The 20458-nt window shown below is 36.5% G+C and overlaps 1 long non-coding RNA gene across 1 annotated transcript in view; it reads left to right on the top strand.

Moving 5' to 3' along the window:
• The first annotated feature begins 7636 nt into the window (after positions 1–7636).
• LOC123001471 (uncharacterized) overlaps positions 7637–20458 on the top strand; it is a 57099-nt gene continuing 44277 nt past the window's right edge. Inside the window, exon 1 of the long non-coding RNA XR_007190182.2 lies at positions 7637–8282. This is a non-coding gene — a long non-coding RNA (uncharacterized LOC123001471). The remainder of the gene's footprint in view (positions 8283–20458) is intronic.

The raw sequence follows: 20458 nt of genomic DNA, 5'->3' as shown, positions 1-20458 counted from the left end.
GGTTTTTTTTGAAAAATAGTATTTCGATTTTAATTTTTTAGTTAATGTTTGCCGTATTTGATTAGCCTGAAAAGTAAACAATAACTTCTACTTAAAATTCACAACAGTAGATAGGTATATAAGAAATATAAATAAACATTCAAATTATTTCTTTTTAAATTTGAGTATAGTTGACACACAATGTTATATTAGTTTCAGGTGCACAACATTGCGATTCAACATCTCTATACATTATGCTGTGCTCACCACAAGAATAGCTACCATCTATCGTCATATAATGCTATTGCAATACCATTGACTATATTTCTTACGCTGTATCCTTTATTCCCATGACTTATTCATTCCATAACTGGAAGCCTGTATCTCTCAGTCCCCTTCACCCATTGTGCCCATCCCCCTACCCTCTTCCCCTCTGGCAATCATCAGTTCTCTGTATTTATAGGTCTCATGCTGCCTTTGTTTATTTATTTGTTTGTTTTTTAGATTTCACATATAAGTAAAATCATATGGTATTTGTCTTTCTCTGTCTATTTCACTTAGCATTATACCATCTAGGACCATCCATGGTGTCACAAATGGCAAGATCTCATCCTTTTTTTATAGCTGAATAGTATTTCAATATATATATAATGAAATATATATATATATAAATACACACACACACATACACACACATATATAATGATATATATATCTCACATCTTCTTTATACATTTACCTACTGATGATTCTTGGGTAGCTTCCATATCTTGGCTATTGTAAATAATGCTACAATGAAATAAGAATGCAAATATCTTTTTGAATTAGTGTTTTTGTTTTCTTTGGTTAAATACCCAGTAGTGAAATTATTAGATCGTATGGTATTTTTATTTTTAAATTAAGAATGAAACTGGACCACTCTCTTATACCATACACAAAAATAAACTCAAAATGGATGAAAGACCTAAATGTGAGTCTAAAATCATAAAACTCCTAGAAGAGAACATAGGCAGTAATTTCCTTAACATTGGCTATAGCAACATTTTTCTAGATATATCTCCTAAGGCAAGGGAAACAAAAGGAAAAATAAAGTATTGGGACTACACAACAGTAAAATCTTTTGCACAACAAAGGAAATCATCAGCAAAATGAAAAGGCAACCTACTGAATGGCAGAGGATATTTGCAAATGATGTATCTGATAAAAAGTTAATTTTCAAACTATATAAAGAACTTATATAACTGAACACAAACAAAAATAATCCAATAAAAGTGGGCAGAAGACCTGAGTAAACATTTTTCCAAGGAAGACATACAAATGGCAAACAGACACATAAAAAGATGCTCAGCATCACTCATCTCATCATCAGGGAAACACAAATCAAAACCACAATGAGATGTCACTTCACACCTGTCAGAATGGCTAGAATCAAAAAGACAAGAAACAGCAAAGGTTGGTGAGGATGTGGAGACAAAGGAACCCTCGTGCACTGTTCGTGGGGATGTAAATTGATGCAGCCACTGTGGAAAATGTCATGGATGTTCCTCAAAAAATTAAAAATACCATATGATCAATTTTTTGGGTAAGCTTACAGCATTTATAGTTCTGAAGTTAATAAAGCTTAAAACTCCTCTAAGACTTTAAGACACCCTTATAACTTATTGGTATGTTAGTTGGCCAGGGCTGCCATAACAAAAATGTCACAGATTGGGTGGTTTCAACAGTAGAAATTTACTTTCTCACAGTTCTGGAAGCCAGAAGTCAACATCAAGGTGTCAGTAGGTTTGGTGTCTTGTGAGACTTTTCCCCTTGGCTGGCAAATGGCCATCTTCTTGCTGTGTCCTGACCATGTTTCTCCTTTGTGCACCCATGAATTTGTGTCCTCTTTGGATTTGGGCCTACCCTAATGGCCTCATTTTAACTTAATCACCTATTTAAAGGCCTTATCTCCAAATATAGTCACAATCTGAGGTACCGGCGGTTAGGGCTTCAGCATATAAATTTTGAGAGGACACAGTGCAACCAAAGCAGTGTCAAATTCTCCATAGGGGTTGTGACATTTAGCATTCCCACAAACACTGTTTGGAAGGCCCCCTTTTTCACGACCTCACCAACATAATATGTTGCCAAACTTTTGAATTTTTGACAAAATGATGGTAAAAAATGGTATCTCAGTGTAGTCACTTCTGTAAATTATTTTATTGAAGTATGACATGCATACAGTAAAGGACACAAATCTAATGTATAGAGTATCTTTAATTTTTCCAAAGTGAATATACATTACCCAAACCAAGGGAGAATATTGCCATTATCCCAGAAGCTCTCTCATGTTCCTCTTAAGTCATTTACCTCCTGCCTTAGATGAGATTTACCTGACTTCTATTGCCACAGATTCTTTTTGCCTATTTCTTGAACTTTATGTAGATGGTATCATATGGTAGGTACTCTTCTGTACCTGGCTCATTTTGTTGATTTCTATGAGATTCATCCATATTGTTTATAGAGCAATAAAATGTCCCCTTTCATTGTAAAATATCCCATTATATGAATATACCAGCATTTATTTAACCATTCTATTTATTTATGGCATTTGGTTTGTTTCTCATTTGAGGATGTTGTGAATAATGCTAAGCCTAGGGTATAAGTACATTCAGCTTTAATAGATAACAATTTTCCAAAGTAGTTGTACCAATATACCTCCCTAACAACAGTAATTGTGAACTCCGGTTGATACCCATCCCACCAACACCCAGCACTGTAAGTTTTTAAAATTATACCCATTTAGATGGGTGAGAGATTGTTTCTTAGAGTTTTAATTTATTTTCTCTTGATGACTAATGATGTTGAGCACATTTTTATATGCTTATTGGCCATTTGTATCATTTTATTTTGTACAATAGTCAATTCACTTGGCTTTTTTTTCTCATCAAGTTGTCTTCTTTTAATATATTCTGGACAAATCTGTTCTTTATGTTTTCCATATATGAGTCCTTTCTTGGATATAGGTATTACAAATATTTGCCCCTATTCTGGGTTGCGAATTATTTTAAAAATAAACTTTTATTTTAGAACAGTTTTAAGCTTACAGAAAAATCACAAAGATAGTACACAGCATTCCCATATCCTATACCCAGTTTCCTCTATTATTAACATCCTACATTATTAGTATGATATATTTGTTATAATTAATGAATCAATATTGAAACACTAATATCAACTAAAGTTCTTATTTTATTCATATTTTCTTAGTTTTTGACTAATGTTCTTTTTCTGTTTTAGGATCTTATCTAGGTTGTCATGTTACATTTAAGTGTCACATCTTCTTAACCTCCTCTTGGTTGTGACAATTTATTAGATTTTTTCATTGTTTTTGATGGCCTTGAGAGTTTTGAAGGGCAGTAGTCAGTTATATTATAGAATGCTCTTCTATCAGAATTTGATGCTTTTCTCATGATTAAATTGGCATCATGGGCTTTTGGGAGGAAGACCACAGAGGTAAAGTGTCGTTTTCATCACATGATATCAAGAATACATACAATCAACATGATTTGTTGCTGTGGATGTTAACCCTGCTCACCTGGGTAAGGTAGTATTTGTCAGGTTTCTCTTCCAAAAAGTTTTTTCTCCCTTTTTGTACTAGACCCTTTAGAAGGAAGTCTTTATCCTCAGCCCACACTTCAGGAGTGGAGAGTTATGCTGTTAGGCTCCCCGTCCTTGAGGGCAGAGTATCTATGTAAATTATTTGGAAATATTCTGCATGGAATATTTCTCTTCTCCCCAGTTTATTGATTTACTCAATCAATTTATATCAATATGAACTCAAAGATATTTATCTTATACTTTGAATTATAATCCAATGCTATTGTATTTTGTTGTTCAGATTGTTCCAGCTTTGCCTCTTAGGAGCTCTTTCAGTGGCTTCTGTGTCCTTTGATGTACCCCCAATATTGTGGGCTTTTTTTTTTTTAACACTTTCTGGCACTACAAAGATGCTCTAGTTTCATAGAATTCCTACTGAAGTCCTTGAATCAGCCATTTCTTCAAAGGAGCTCTGATTCCTTTTATTGGATAATGATAAAGAAAGCAAGATCTGGGCACTTAGGTGGACTCATCATTACTGGAATATTGCTTCCAGGTCTTCTCAGCTGGTAGAGCAAGGTAATGTGTGTGTATATACATATTTCTACATGTAAACATCTGTATCTATGTTAGTTAAATGAGTTCACACTGATGGATTTATATTTGGCTAAATGAATTGATATGCAGACTCTAATCCATACCTCATGGACGTGGCTTCTTTTGCTTGCTTATCAATAACCTTCCAGTCTAACTGAAAAATCTGGCTCCCACCATCTACCCATTCACCCATTCACTTAATTGTTCAATTCTAGTATACATGTATAGTGGTTCCAGAATTGTTAGCCATTACACTTGAGGAGTACAACTTTATCAAATAGAATACAATTTCTTTTGCCTTTAGTGTTAAAGACTTCACTCATTCCAGAGTTACTTAGTTGAACACCCATCTCCATCAGGGAAGTTGTTTCATAACTGTGTAATACACTTAGATTGTTTTGTCATACTCTACATCAGTTTGTCCAAATCACCATTCAGGTGCTCCTACAAGTTTGTGCCTTTGGTGACTTCTGGTCTCGGTAAGCTGACCTCAGTTGCTGTATTACTCTGTATGTGCCTGTTTCCCCAGATTTTGGAGTGGTGGTTTGCCCTGCAATCCCATTTCTCCAATGGGTGAAGCAAATTTGTTTATATTAACAAACATTTGTTTGTTTAAGGATGAAGATGATGACTTCCAAGTTCTTTACATGTTGGACCTTTGACTTGGTTTTTTATATTCTTAATAATGTCTTTTGATGAATTGATGTGCTTTTGAGTGAAGTCTGAATTATCATTTTTTACCTTTATTGGTTATTGCATTTTTCTTCATGTTTAAGCAATCTTTGCCTTCCAACGTCGTAAAGTCTTTTTCTATATTTTTTACTTAACAGCTTCATTGTTTTATCTTTCACGTTTTGATCTATGATCTATCTGAGATTCATGTTTATGTGTGGTGGAGGTGGAGTTAGGATTTATTTGTTTTTCCCATGTGGATTTTCAATTGTTTCAGTACCTTTTATTGAAAATTTCTTCCTTTTTCTACTCTATTGCAGTTTTCTTTCATTGAAAATTAAGTAATGACTATTTAGACTGTTTCTAAAGTCTGTATTTTGTTCCAATGGTCTAATTGTTTATCATATCAATCACACTGATTAATTACTATAGGTTTATAATGCCTTAATATTTAGTAGTGTTAAGTCTTAATGTTTAGTAGTAGAAGTCCTTTAATTTTATTTTTCCTCAAGATTGTCTTCTCTATCCTTGCCCCTTTGGATTTCCATAAAAATTTTAGAATCAGTTTGTCAATTTCCACCAAAATTCCTGCTGAAATTTGAACGGGATTGCATTGAATCTATAGAGTAATTTGAAGAAAATTAGTATCTTAAAAATACTGACTGTTTCAATCCCTGAGTGGTATATCACTCCAATTATTTTGGTTTTATAAAACCTGTTTTTATTTTTTTTTCTGTAGTGGTTTTATATATATCTCAAATTAAGTCCTAGGTGGCTGATGTTTTTGATGTTATAAATTGTTTTTTTTAAAAGTTCACTTTCTAATTATGCTTTTGTCTACTACATGGAATAACAATTTTTGTGTTGTCCTCACAGCTAGTTACCTTAATAATTTAATTTATTAAGTCTAGTAGTTTATCATAGATCTTTTAACTTATTCTGTGTACATTATTATATCATCTGTGAATAATGACAGTTGTACTTCTTCCTTTCTAGTCTTTATAACTTTTCTTTGTTATTGTTTGTTATTAGAGTAATGGTGAGGACTTCATTCATATTGTTGAATAAAGTCATAGTAGCAGACATTCTTATTTTATTCTCAATATCAGAGGATAGTCTACGGCCATACCACCCTGAATGTGCCTGATCTCATCAATATCAGAGGATAAAGCTTACAATCTTTCAACTTTAAGCAGGACATTTACTGGGTAGTCTTTTTTTTTTTTAGATTGTATAATTAATCATATCATACTAAGAAATTTCCTTTTCATTACTAGTTTAATAAAATTATATATATAAGTATATATAATACAATGAGTTATAAATTTCTATAAAATTTTTTTCTGTTGATACAATCTACATATTTTTTCTCCTTATTTTGTTAATGTGGTTAATTACATTAATTTATGTATTTTTAAAAATTTACATTCACGGATTAAATCCAGCTTGATCATATTTATATGTATTATTAGATTTGACTTATTAGTGTTTTATAGGTATTTCACATCTATGTTGTGGGAGAAATTTTAATGCAGTTTTCTTTCCTCATAATATTCTTGCCAAGTATTGATATCAAAGTTATGGTGGCATCATAGGAATTGCACTTTCTTTTTAAAACCCTGGAAGAATTTGCATAAGATTGATGTTATACATTTGAAAGAATTCACTAATGAGGTCATGTGGTCCTGGAGTTTTCTCTGTGAGAATGTTTTATTATAGACTACAGTCCTTTAATAGATATAGATGCATTTGATTTTCTGTTTTTTATTGTGTCAGTTTTGGTTAATTGGATTCTTAAAGAAATTTGTTTATTTAATCTATCTTAATATCTGTAAGATCTCAAGTGAAGTACTTTTAATTCCTAAAATTGGTAATTTATGTCTTCTCTCTTTTTTTTTGTCTTGATCACTTTTTGCCAGGGATTTATTGACTTGATTAGCTTTTTAAAAAATCAATTTTTGGTTTTAAAAATTCCTCTTCTTTTTTTTTTCATGACTTATTTATCTATTTGAGAGAGAGAGAAAAGGGGGCGGTAGGGGCAGAGGGAGAGAGAATTCCAAGCAGACTCCACACAGAACATGGAACCCATGCGGGGCTCAATCTTAGGAGCCTCAAGATCACAACCTGAGCTGAAAACTGAGAGCCAGAGCTCAACCAACTGCACCATCTAGGCAACCTTTCTCTTTTTTGTTTTATATTTTATTTATTTCTGCTTTTTTCTCTTTCAAGTCCTCCCTTCTACCTTCTTAGATCTTCCTTCCTTATTTCCTCCTTCCTTCCCTCCTCCTTCCTCTCTCCCTCTTCCTGCCCCTCCTCCTTCTTTCTCTTCTTCTACAAACCGTTTTTTTTTTTTTTTAATGTTGTCAGGACCCTGGTTAGTAATGCTTTAATGAGTCAATTCTCATATCAAGCATTAAAAGCTATTTTCATCTGGGCCCTTCACAACCCCCCCGCCACACACACACACATACCCTGAGACTGGTCTTGAGATCTCAGTACTTAGGACAAATTAAGATTATAGTGATAGTTTCCTGTAAAATATTGTCATAAATATGACCTCAGATATATTAAGGTGAGAGACAAATTCCTAAAGTGTTCAATTTTTTTCAGTTAATAATATAAATATTTTTGCACAATATGCTAATTTTTTATAACACAATTTTTAAAGGCTTTATGGTGTTCTAGTGTATGAACGAAACATAATTTATTATTACATTTAATAAGTAATTTTCTGTTGTTGGAAATGTAAGTTGCTTCTAATTTTTAATGCTATACATGAGTCTAGATATCACTATACAAACTTCTTTGCACAGTTTTCTTGTAAGAATGATGTATTTATCACCAAATTCAGATATTCTTTAAAAATGAATTTAGAAAATCACAAACAATTTTGAAGGGAAAGCTTGATTCTCCACTTTGGCCAACTTAATATACCTTTATGTCCTGACCTGGGAATATCTACTGGGTTTAATGTTTCCATGGGAAAATGTGTTCAAGTATTATCCAATTTAAATAATAAATGCTTTAGTATACGTGAAGTTCCTCAAACAATGTGTTAGTGATAATATCAGTTCTATAGTTAAGATGCCTACAATTTTTTAGAAACACTGTGTACACACTTAGCTATAAGGCAGAGTATTACAGAGGTTTAGTGGGTGTATGGTGCTTAGCACATAGCAAATATTTGACTAATATGTTGAAATAAATTCTATTAAGCATGATTCTATGCTGTCTCAGGGGAATGAGTGAGTAATTCTGTTGGGGAGAATACTGGAGAAGGCTATATGCAGCAGCTAGTCTTTTAACTCTTCTGCCACAAGAGGACCACTCTGGGCAACAGCATGATGGAAGGCTTAGGAGTGGAGGCTCTCAAGGAAAAGGCCCTGCTGCAGCTGTGGATGATGCCAGAACACAAGCCCTGGAAATACCGTGAACATATGAAGGATTCTGCTCAGGTAGGCAAACTCTTAAAATCTATGTACACATGTGTTCTAGTTTAGTTAGTAAATATGCTCCTGAAAAATTATGTGGAATCTGATTTTTTTTTGCGTGTGTGAATAAATGGTTATTGTAGAGAGAACAAGCATTGTTCCTTGTATTAAAAGGAAGAATTGTGTTTTTTTAAAAAAAAAGTCTGATTTTAATCTACATGTTTACATAATGGTTTGGCTTCAAGTTGGCTATGTCTGTGTTATTATGCTCTTTCATGAGTTTAACAAAGTTATTTTGGTCTGTTTGTCTCTAACACAACTACACATAATAACTTATACTTTGGGATTTGGGACTTAATTCATGCAAAAATAGATTTTTAGACTAGAATGAACTTGAGTTATTTTCTAGAATTTATAAAAATAAATATGGAGACATAGGGATATAATGTCATCTATGGTAAGAAAGAAAAAGGAGAAACAGAAAACAAAGTCTTTAATTTCCCTGTGTTTATCTTCGCTCCAGTCCCTCTGTGGTGACTGACAGGCCACTGCATCTGGAATTTGCCGGTTTCTTGCTTCCCTGTGCTCTGAAAAGCATCCAACTTCACTCCTTCATGGAGAGTCTTTCCAGTGCTGTCCAAAGGGGTGTGGTATCATCTCCCTATTACTTGATACAATAAGGCCAGGGTTACTGAAAGGTTAACTAGTGGTTATTTATAAAGCTCTTCAGAAATAAAAAATGTTCTACAAAAGCCAAGGTTATTAAGACAGTGGCAGCATATATCAGAAAGTGGAAATTTTTCTGCTGGCTTAGTTTTTGCTTAATCTTTAAAAATGAAGATGTCAAACACTCAAATTTCAATTTAATTCAACAACTATTTATTGAGCACTATGATTTTCAAAGTTTGTAGACAAAGAGGAATAAAACGTGTTCCTTCCTGTTAAGATGTTCACTGTTTAGTAGCTGGATAGACAGATACACAGCTCATTAGTTTTTTAAAATATTTTATTTTATTTATTTGACACAGAGAGAGAGAACATAAGCAGGGGGAGTGGGAGAAGCAGGTTCCCCACCAAGCAGGGAGCCCAATGTGGGGCTCGATCCCAAAACCCTGAGATCATGACCTGATCTAAAGGCAGCCGCTTAACTGACTGCGCCACCCAGGTGCCCCACAGCTCTAATACAGGGTAAACTCCAAACTTTCCTCAAAGTGGTAGAGACTGGGAACTGTTAAGTATCAAAGTGAGAGGGGACTTTCAACTGGAGTTAATTCGAGATGAGTCATGTAGAAGGGGACATTTGATCTGAGCCCTGAAAGATGGTAAATTTTTAAGAGAGCAAATACTGAGGAAAGGGCATTTTAGTAGAGGTAACTGTGGTTAGAGGTGGGAAAGTCATTTCAGGGAAAATGGGCTGAGAAGGTAGAATACGGTCAGATTATAGAAGACCTTTTACACCAGCCTAAGGAGACAGTAGAGAGCTGCTGAAGGCTTCTGAGTAGGGGAAGTGAGGAGGGTAATAATCAAAGCATGACTGGACACAAAAAGTAGGCCCTCAACAATTATTCATGGTGTCATACAATGGATTTTTTTTTTTTTTGGTACATTCTAATGCTGACATCAGTTTTCTTGGATTAGTTCCTATTTTCATACAAGGTCATGGGTTAAGTTTCTACTAAAATCTAAGTTGTATTTTAACTGTATCTGTCCTCTGCCTTACAAAATGTCTTTGTCTTCCCTCACACCACTCTCCAATCTTGATCTCTTATCAGCTTGGCTTAGCCTATTCCCCCCAGCCTCCTTGAAGACGAGGCCATTTTCCCATTCGCACTAGCACTGGCATCTCTAGTCAAATTACTTTTCTTTTCCTACTGACTCTAGTTTTAGTATTTCTCTCCAGATAATGGAGAACTGGATGTACTTGGGAACTTCTGTGATTGTTTTTCTAAGTTTTCAGGGCTTTGTGTGACTCACTGTAGAGGAGTGAGAAGTACGAGTGAGCATGGAGTGAGGGAGAGGTATGAAAGCATTTTTTAAAACTAGCTGTTAAGCAAGATATCTCAGCCTCAGCTTCTTTGTGTGTCAAAAGGAAAATAATAGTATCTACTGCATGGAGTTGTTAAAAAGTTAAATTAGTTAATATTTTGAGCAAAATGTTTAGTGAAGTGACTTGTCCATGGTTGCCATAAAGGCATGGCCCATAAAGACAAACATCTAATAGCTATCTTACAATAATTTTAACATGGAAATGATAAGTTATTTTTACTACTACCCTTATTCTCATTGTACTTCCCCTCGTTTTCTTTCCCCTCTATCCTGTTCCAGATTCTTCTAGTATTGGTAACCTTAAGATAACATATCATAACCTGCTGTATAGAGCATCTTCTCTTTCCCAGAAATCAGCTAGTAGAAGGAAAGCAAAGTGACAACTGGAGAGATACGACCTAATTTAAATAATTGAGTTGTACTGAAATCTTTCTTGCTTAACTCCAAATATCTTGGATTACTTCATACAGATGAAGCATGGGGCATCTCTGCATATGTTTTATCTGATGGTGATACTATCACATATTTTACTCAGCCAATTTCAGTCGTAATAGCTTAGATTAGTGGTTCTTGATCAAGAGCAGTTTTGCACCTCCAGAGAGTATTTGGCCATGTCTGGAGACATTTTTGTTTATCACAAATGGGATGTGTTAAGTGGCATCTCATGGGTAGAGACCAGAGAGGCTGTTAAATATCCTATAATGCACAAGATGGCTTTTACAACAAAGGAATATCCAGCCCCAAATGTTAATAGTGCCAGAGTTGAGAAACTCTGGCTTACATTGAATCAGTCTACTCAGTGCCAGCTGAGAGTGAGGTTCTGAGGAGATGAGTGACTTGCCAGGCATACCTGAGTGGAGAATCCTGGCCCAGGGCAGTAGAAGGCAGATTCTGTGATCCAGGGAAAATTCCTGACAATCACAGTGTGAAACAAATTTTGCTTATTTATCAATTTTGTCAATGTGACAGAAACAGGATATTCAGGGTATCACATGGCGGCAGGGCAGGGCTTAGGTAAATGACTACTTTTGTGTTTCTTCTGATGGAGACCCTCCCAATAGGTATGAATGGTGACCTGGGACAAATTGAGGGCATGTTCAGCTAAGTGGTTAGCTCAGCATTTTTGGCACATTGCAATGGAGTAAAGATAGCAGGAAGAAAAGATGTCACAGAGCTAGAGTTATTTAAATTATTTACAATGAAATAGATGTAAGTGGTAGGCTTAAAATATGTCCAAAATTCTTTGACATTCTGGAACTTCAAAGGGTGAAACCTAATTCTCTTCCCTTTGAATTTGGGTTGGACTTTGTGACTCACCTATAATGATGGGCTAAAACAGAAATATGGTATGTGACCTCTAAGATTAGGTTAGGTAAGACACATGGTGTCCGCCTTGCTCTCCTTTTTGGATCACTTGTTCTGGGGGAAGCCCACTATCATGTCCTGAGAACACTCAAGTAGCCTTATGAAGAGGTATGTGTGACAAAAATTGAGGCCAACAGCCATGCGAGTGAGACGTCTTGAAGCAGGTCCTTGGCCTCAATCAAACCCTCAGATGAGTGTTTGAGAGCAACATGAGAGTCCTTGAGCCAGACCCCTCATCTTGATTCCTGACCCCCAGTAACTGTGTGATAATGTGTGCTTATTGTTTTAAGCTGACAAATTTTGTGATAATTCATTAAGCAGCAATATATAACAAACATATAAATATTCAGGAGTGAGTTTTTAAAAAAGATTTATTTATTTTAGAGAGAGGGAGAAAAAAAGAGCATGAGCAGGGGGGAGGGGGGAGGGAGAGAGAGAATCTCAAGCAGACTCCCTTCTGAGTGCAGAGCCCGATGTGGGACTCAATCCCACAACCCTGAGATCATGACCTGAGCTGAAATCAAGGGTTGGATGCTTAACTGACTGAGCCACCCAGGTGCCCCATGAGTAGTTTTTTAATGACTGCTATAAATAGTATGCTGGAGGTTTGGGTGTACCTTTTAAGGGGAAGGAGTCTCATTATTTATGTAAGAGATAGCATTTTGATTCAGAATTGTATGGTTAAGAATATGGGCTCCTGGGGCACCTGGGTGGCGCAGTCGTTAAGCATCTGCCTTTGGCTCAGGGCGTGATCCCAGCGTTCTGGGATCGAGCCCCACATCAGGCTCCTCTGCTGGGAGCCTGCTTCTTCCTCTCCCACTTGTGTTCTCCTCCCCCTGCTTGTGTTCCCTCTCTCACTGGCTGTCTCTCTCTGTCAAATAAATAAATAAAATCTTAAAAAAAAAAAAAAGAATATGGGCTCCTGAGCTAGACTGCCAGGGTTCCATTGCTGACTTACTGGCATTGTGACCCTGAACAGATTAACTTCTCAGGCTTCAGTTTCCTCATTTAAAAAACAAAGATAATAAATAATAGTTGTAAAGTGCTTATCAACATGTCTGGAATACAGTAAACATAAAATAAACATTAGCTGTTATTATTTCTCTAGTTCTATAACCTTACACTCAGGTGGTGATTTATGTTTATAAAATGCTCTGCATACATTATCAGAAATCTTGGAGGCTGGTTGCAATGGAACCAATGAATGAATTCTCAGGTCAGGCATTCAAGGCTATCTTCATCTGGGCCCTCATCACTCACAGCTCTGGGGCTGGTCTTGATGTGGTGGCACTTGAGCCAATTGTCTTAGGACCATGGTAGCCGTTGCTTGTTAAATATTGTCATAAGAATAACCTCAAATACATTTGTGTGAGAGGCAAATTCATAAAATGTTCATATTTTTTTCACACTTTAGCTCTCAGTGAATGGTCTTTCCCCTGAACTCACAAAGAAAATTTATCTATTTTTAGTACCAGGTAGGTAAACTTCTCAAAGAAGGAGATTTGATCTCAAATATCTTGTGCTCTTGCTTACAATAAACTTTTGCCTTCTAGTTAATGTTGGTGACAATGTTATGTGAATTTCAAGCATCTGGTACAAATCTGAAACTTGAAATATAGAATTGCAAAATGAAATTTAAATTTACTAAAACTCTTCTCAGAACTACCTTTCTGTTTAAGTAAGAAGTATCAGTCCTGCTCCTGGCCTTTTGCTTTCTCTGCTACTTATACCTGTGAGCTTTCAGAATAAACCCAGTGTTACGCACTGAACCTGTGTGTCCCCTGAAATTCCATATGTTGAAAACCAAACTCCAATGTGATGGTATTAGGAGGTGGAGCCTTTGGGAGGTGACATGGTCTTAGACATAGAGGCCTCATGAATGGGATTAGATTAGAATGGGATTAGAATTAGAGAGTTTGTATCCTCTGTTTGTGAGATTACAACAAGAAGTCAGCAGTCTGCAACCTGCAAGAGGGTCCTCACCAGAAGCAGACTGTGCTGGCACCCTGATCTCAGATTTCTGGCCTCCAAAACAATGAGAAATAAATTTCTGTTGTTGATAAACCATCCATTTTATGATATTTTGTTATGCAGAGTGAGCTTAGACACCCAGGCATGGTTTACTAGACAGTGTCACAGTTGGGTTAATTGTGTGCTTAACAAGGTGTGAGTAACGCAGAGCAATCTATGGCTTTGAAATTTTTTTTTCTGATTATTTTTAACCTGGAAACGTCATCATAAATGGGGAGAGATTTTAGAAAATTTTGCTGGAAAAATAAAATGTAAGAAAATATACCAAGAGCATGTCTTTCCTGCTTTGAATAGGAAATGGCGGATTTTCATCATGTTTATTAGAAAGTAGTAAGAATAAAATCAAAGCATTTTTGAACTGTATGCACTTTTAAACTCTAGAAAAGCACTGTACTGCTCAAGAAACAGTAAATTTAAAAAAGACAACTTGATGCCTTTTGTTGTGTGGGGAGGTAATGTTCTTCATTAAAATTGACACTATTTAGAAAATCTCAATGTCCTCTCTAATCATGGTGCGTTTTATGTGTGGCTAACCTGTTTGCTTCAAAAATTTTACTGAAATCAGTCTATGTTCTGTCATTTTTACTAAGATAAAGTCTTTAGCAATTGCATTTCGAATCTTTTCTTAACATAAATTGTAGATGTGATAGAAGGAAGAGAGGCAACATTTGGGGAAAAATACTTCCCTTTTTATAAGAAGAAAAGTATTTTGAAACAAATTATTATTATTTTTTTTTATTTATATTTTTTTTAAAGATTTTTATTTATCCATTTGACAGAGAGAGAGAGAGAGACAGCCAGTGAGAGAGGGAACACAAGCAGGGGGAGTGGGAGAGGAAGAAGCAGGCTCCCAGCATAGGAGCCTGATGTGGGGCTCCATCCCAGAACGCCGGGATCACGCCCTGAGCCAAAGGCAGACGCTTAAAGACTGAGCCACCCAGGTGCCCCTATTTTGTTTTTTAAATAAATATAACAATCCTTTCAACTTTATAGGGTTGTTATCAAGATGAGTTATCATTGTGAGTTAATATTAATAAGGAATTTAGAACAGTGCCTCGCATATAATACATATTATGTAAGAGCTGGTTTAGTGCATAAATAATTCTTAGGATTCAATCATTTAAGGCAGAAATAAATGCTAGTGATAATGTTCCATGAGATGGGTGACCAGAGGTGTAACAGGAATGTAGCAGCAAGTGCCTGAACACTTATTTGTGTGATGACTTAAATCTGTTTATCAAATGGAGCTGACCCAAATCATTCCGACAGGTCTAAAAATGTTTTCTAGGCACAACATGACAGAATGGTTTCCTTGAATATTGAAAATGCTTTCCTCTTCTCTTTGTCAGGGCTTCACCTCTAGTTGCCTGATTCTAGATGAGTCTTCTAGATTTTTCTTTAAGGACTTAGTGTTGAATTTCTTTCAAAAGAGTGTTCCCTATCCTTATAATGTTGTCCACTGAATTAGTATATGCAATTTCAACGTGGTGTATCTTCCCCAAACACACACACACACACACACACACACACACACACACACACTTATACATTCACAGAAACATACCAACATGAATGTTAGACAAGTCTCTACTGAAGTTTGGATTTCTTGGTTGTCAGATTTCATTTACCCTTTAGGATGATTATTCAATTTCAAGGAAGGAATGGTTGGAAATTCTGGTTCTTTCTGAAGTAAGCTAAAACTTTCTGTGGTAATCTTAATTCATATTTGCTTTAGGCTTTACAGTTTAAAAAAACATTTTTTTTAAAGATTTTATTTATTTATTTATTTGGCAGAGAAACAGCCAGCGAGAGAGGTAACACAAGCAGGGGGGAGTGGGAGAGGGAGAAGTAGGCTCCCAGCGGAGCAGGGAACCCGATGTGGGGCTCAATCCCAGGACTCTGGGATCAGGCCCTGAGCTGAAGGCAGATGCTTAACGACTGAGCCACCCAGGCGCCCCAAAAAAACACTTTCTAGAAATTATCTCATTTGATTTCACAACAGTCGTATAAACATTAATATTATTCACTTTTTATCTGATGAGGCAATTGAGGCTCAGAGATTAGATTACCTACCACAATCAGCACCACCATGTGTGAAGACTTTCCAGATCTAAACTCTCTTCCCAGCTAACCTTCAGTCCATCACTCAAGGCACTTTAAAACCAGGATCTGAGGCGCCTGGGTGACTCAGTCGTTAAGCGTCTGCCTTTGGGACACTGGGATCACGCCCCGCATTGGGCTCCCTGCTCTGCTGGGAGCCTGCTTCTTCCTCTCCCACTCCCCCTGCTTGTGTTCCCTCTCTCGCTGGCTGTTTCTCTGTCAAATAAATAAATAAATAAAATCTTTAAAAAAATGTTTTTTTAAAATGTTTGTTTTAAACTGCTTAATAGACGATACTTCGTTATGCAGCAATAGAATACAAATACAGTTTTGTACATTTAAAGTCTATGAAATTCAAAGGAGAATATGTGTTATTTTTATTTACCACATGCTTGGCCCTGTTCACATGACCCTTTTCCTGGACACCAAGATGAGGGAGTGGCACAATCTCCATTCATCATTGTCAAAAAGCACATGGCTCCAGGGGATTCTGAACAGCTTCTTCACATCTTATCTAGAGACTTTTACTACTCCCTAAGCAACAGTAACATTGTTCTATTTTATAAATAAAAGAGGTCTGAAACACTTCAAGAGGTCATGCATTTGGGTAATTCCAATGGTGATGATGTTATCTGCTAAATTGTCAAATTCATCTACCTCAACTGACCAGGGCCACACATTTATTGTGGTCTCAAGGCACTTTTAAACCCTTTGTATGACTCTAATTGACTCCCTGGCACTAGACCAAAGGTCCCTGCCTCCTTTGTAGACTTGGGGAAAAATTCAGCCAGCACCTAAGTCCCATCTATTGGGCATTTTATTTGGACTATGAATTCTATCCCTAGCTATTATAGGCTGAATTGTGTTTCTCAAAAATTCATATGTTAAAGCCCTGTTACCCTAGAATGTGACCTTATTTGAAATAAGGTTATTGTTGATGTAATTAATTAAAATGAATTCATACTACAGTAGGGTGGACCTTCTAGTCCAGTTTTGCTGGTATCCTTATAAAAAGGGAAAATTGGAGACAGATATACACACATGGGGAGAATCCATACAGAAATGAAGGTAGAAATCAGAGTGATGCAGCAGAAGCCAAGGAATGCTAAGCATTGCTAAAAGCTAGGAGAGAGGCCTGGAACAGATCCTTTCCTCACCGCCCTTAGAAGGAACCGGCGCTGCCAACACCTTGATCTCGGACTTCTACCTCTAGAACTGTGAGACTATAAATTTCCGTTGTATAAGCTGCCTGGTTTGTGGTATTTTGTTATGTGGTATTTTGTTTCGTTTTGCAAACTAATATGCTAGGCAGTATGGGAACCATTCCCAAATCAGCCCTCATTGTAGCTGATGAGTGGCAGAGGTAACCTGTCCCACATGCTTGTGTCAATCTTGTTGTAATTTTGACCTTTTTGGCAAACTTTTTCTGACGCTACCAAGGTGTTCTGCAATCTGGTGTCGTCTTTGCCCCTTTTCCCAATCAAGTCCGCCTATATAATCACATAGTCATCAGATAACCTGAAGTTCCACATGGAGGAGCATCAAGTGACATAACCTAGGATAAGCATATGACTCATTAATGTGAGATGGGCCAAATGTCTAAGAAATATTTTATTGCTTGTCATAAAAAAATGTTAAGTAAGGCTGCAAAAAAATATTTCCAAAGAATTACCATAGTTTCATGAGCAAGCAAGGCAGTGGTTTTTCCGAAGTTGACAAAATCAGTTCACTGGTCCTTTACATTAGTGTAAAAGTTAACAAAGGAGAAAGTACCTGGCATTAAGCCTTTACTAGTTATAATAACTTCTTGTATCAAAAGCAAAAAAAAAAAAAAAAAGTCAAGTGTTTTTAACACTTGTCAAGTAAAGCATGAATTTAGCGACAGAATATTTTTCTTATCTATGTATTTAGCAACCTTAAGAGTTAGTGTTTGATAACAGAGAGAAAAGGGATAATCTCTGATGTGGGAACCATGGGTCCCACTTCCAGTTTCTTGACATTGTGCATGATTTTGAGCCATTGTTGTAACTCTCCTCTGCCTGGTTCTTCATCTGTGAAGTGGGGATGGATGGGCTGCCACTATATTCTTCCCTGGGATGCAATACTAGCTGTGAAAAGTCTTTAGGTTCTTTGAAAAATATGTCCAATATATGTTTTCCCAAGGAAACATGGAGACTATTTCTGTATATGTGTGTGTGAAAACTCATCTGTCACTGTGCCTTCCAAGTCCCAGCTTATTGGAATCATTTTCTATCAAGATTTGGTTGAAGAGAGAAGAAAGTGAGCAGGGCATGGAAGCTAGAAATGATAGGAATAGCAATGGGCAATGCCCGCTTCAAAGGAACCAAGACTGGAAACAGACTAGGAGGGGCAATTTCACTATTATGAGGTTCTAGCTCATAATACTAGCATCGCTATTATGAATGCCATATGACATTTTGCAAAAATGCTGAGGTTGGGATAATCTCATGTATGTATTTATGTGTGTGTGTATATGGGTATGTAAATATGTATGTAAATGCAATGCATATGCATGCTTATATGTATATTCAAATGTTTGTGTATATATATGTATGTATATACTTATACATGTATATATATACACACAAAAAATACTTTGAAGCTTCATAGAATGAGGACATATATAACAAGCACTTTATATAAATACTGAAGCAAAACGGGAAAGACATACATAAGAATTTCCAGTTTTGAAAGATTTATCTAGCAATATTCACTCTTACATTGTATTCATAGATTCAGAGCCTTAAGAAACTCCTAAAATACAGTGTTGTGACAAGAAATTCAAGTAGGATAACTAGGGCAGATTGATCTAAAAAACTCATTATAAAAGCTTACTCGTTCTTCAAGGCTCAGTTATTTTTTTCTTTGAAATGTTTCTGACCTCTTACTACCCCTTTCTGATGCCCCCTGCACAGAATTTATTCATTCCACTACTATAAATTTACCATATGGGATTAGCTCAGAAATTGCTTTCTCCCTTCCTCACACAAATACAGTGGAGGCTTGGTGCTGAGGCCACAGCAAGTGACTAAACACACAGACACTGGCAGAACTGGATCTTTTCTCTCTCCTCAACTCCAAGCAGAACGTCTAGAGCTAGCGGCACTTGAGTGTGTGTGATCCCATTGAATCCCTCATGTACGTACGGAACATTGACTTGTGCCTGTCTTCACATTAGGTTCTCCCTTCTGCCTCTGGTCACTGGTCATGCCTTTGTTTCTCTGACTTCCTGTTTTTGTGAGTCAAACTATTATCAAGATCCATAACATAAGAGCTGACAGAGTCAATAACTATTCATTGAATAAGTAAATGAACTGCTACGTGATTTGCTGCTGTGTAGTGTCTAGGAGCTCAAGTGCTATGGTCAAATTTGTATTTAAGCCCTCTCGGAGCCACTCGTTAGCATTGTGATTGCAGGCAAGCCCATCAAGCTCTCTAAGCCTCATCAGTAATAAGGAGGTAACAGTAGTCATCTTATAAAGTTAATCGAAAACAAAAAGAGATAATCCATATGAATGTATAATTACCCTTATGATTTGTATTGTCTTTTTGTGTTTATGACCTATAATTATAGGGGCCATTTTTATTCATGTTTATATCTTTAGAACCTAGTCCAATATACTCTGATTTGGCAGTGAACAACCATGTTGAATCAATGACAGGGTCATGGCAGTTCACTGGAAGTTTTTTTTAAAGACTTTTTTGGAGTAGTTTTAGGTTCACAGCAAAATTGAGAGGAAAGTAAAGAGGACTCTTATATGTTTCCTACTCCCCAGAATGCATAGCTTCCCCACATTATTGACGTCCCCCACCAGAGTGGCACATCTGTTACAATTGATGAACCTATATTGACACATCATAATATGATGGGTCACTAGAATTTTATAATGGCCTGTTCTGCCAATTCATATGATTTCTGCTGGACTCGATATAGTCTTTAAAACCTCCCAGTATTTTTCCAAATCTCTTATGAATAATGTCCAAGAAATGCAAACACAGCCTTGTAAGGTGAGTCATAGGAAGAATCTCTGTTGACGACCATAAACCATCCACTCCGATCATTGTAAGTAGGAAGGCTTACATGGTTACGGAATCACAGGAAGAGCTAGAGGAACAGACTATAGGCTGGGGTTCCTAGAGACACCTCCAAAACCATCCCTGGAGAGGGAGCTGTTGCTACAGCTGGGTCAAGAAGCTGCATTGCTACAGAACCATGGAACAATTGCTATGACTTCCCCCAAACCACACTTCTTTTCCCTCACCCACCCCAGCTAAACAGAGGCCCTGCATGCTCTTATCTCCTTTTTTAAACTACTAAATCAAAGTCTCATGCAGATGTGTTGACTGCAGCATCTGTCACATGCCTGCACTGTTGAAGTGAATTCGGGTGTTGGGATTCCATGATGGGAAGGAATGATTTGAAAGAAGCTTGGAGTGTTTATGGAGTTGAAAGAAAGCCAGTGTTCTGGAGGCGAGGGGGTAAGGAAGTAAGATAGCTGTGATGTGCAGAAGCATGGGTTTATAATGCAGAACTTTTGCTGATCTGAATGGAGCATATTAGGATGGATATTTAATCTTTTAATGATTAAGGAACAGTCCTGAGTAAGAGAGAGAGATTGGAGAGAGAGAGAGTGAGA

Source organism: Ursus arctos, unplaced genomic scaffold (assembly GCF_023065955.2).
Source record: "Ursus arctos isolate Adak ecotype North America unplaced genomic scaffold, UrsArc2.0 scaffold_29, whole genome shotgun sequence".
Taxonomy (NCBI): Eukaryota; Metazoa; Chordata; class Mammalia; order Carnivora; family Ursidae; genus Ursus; species Ursus arctos.
The sequence above is the reverse complement of the archived record's forward strand: the minus strand, read 5'-3'. Positions and strand labels throughout refer to the sequence as shown.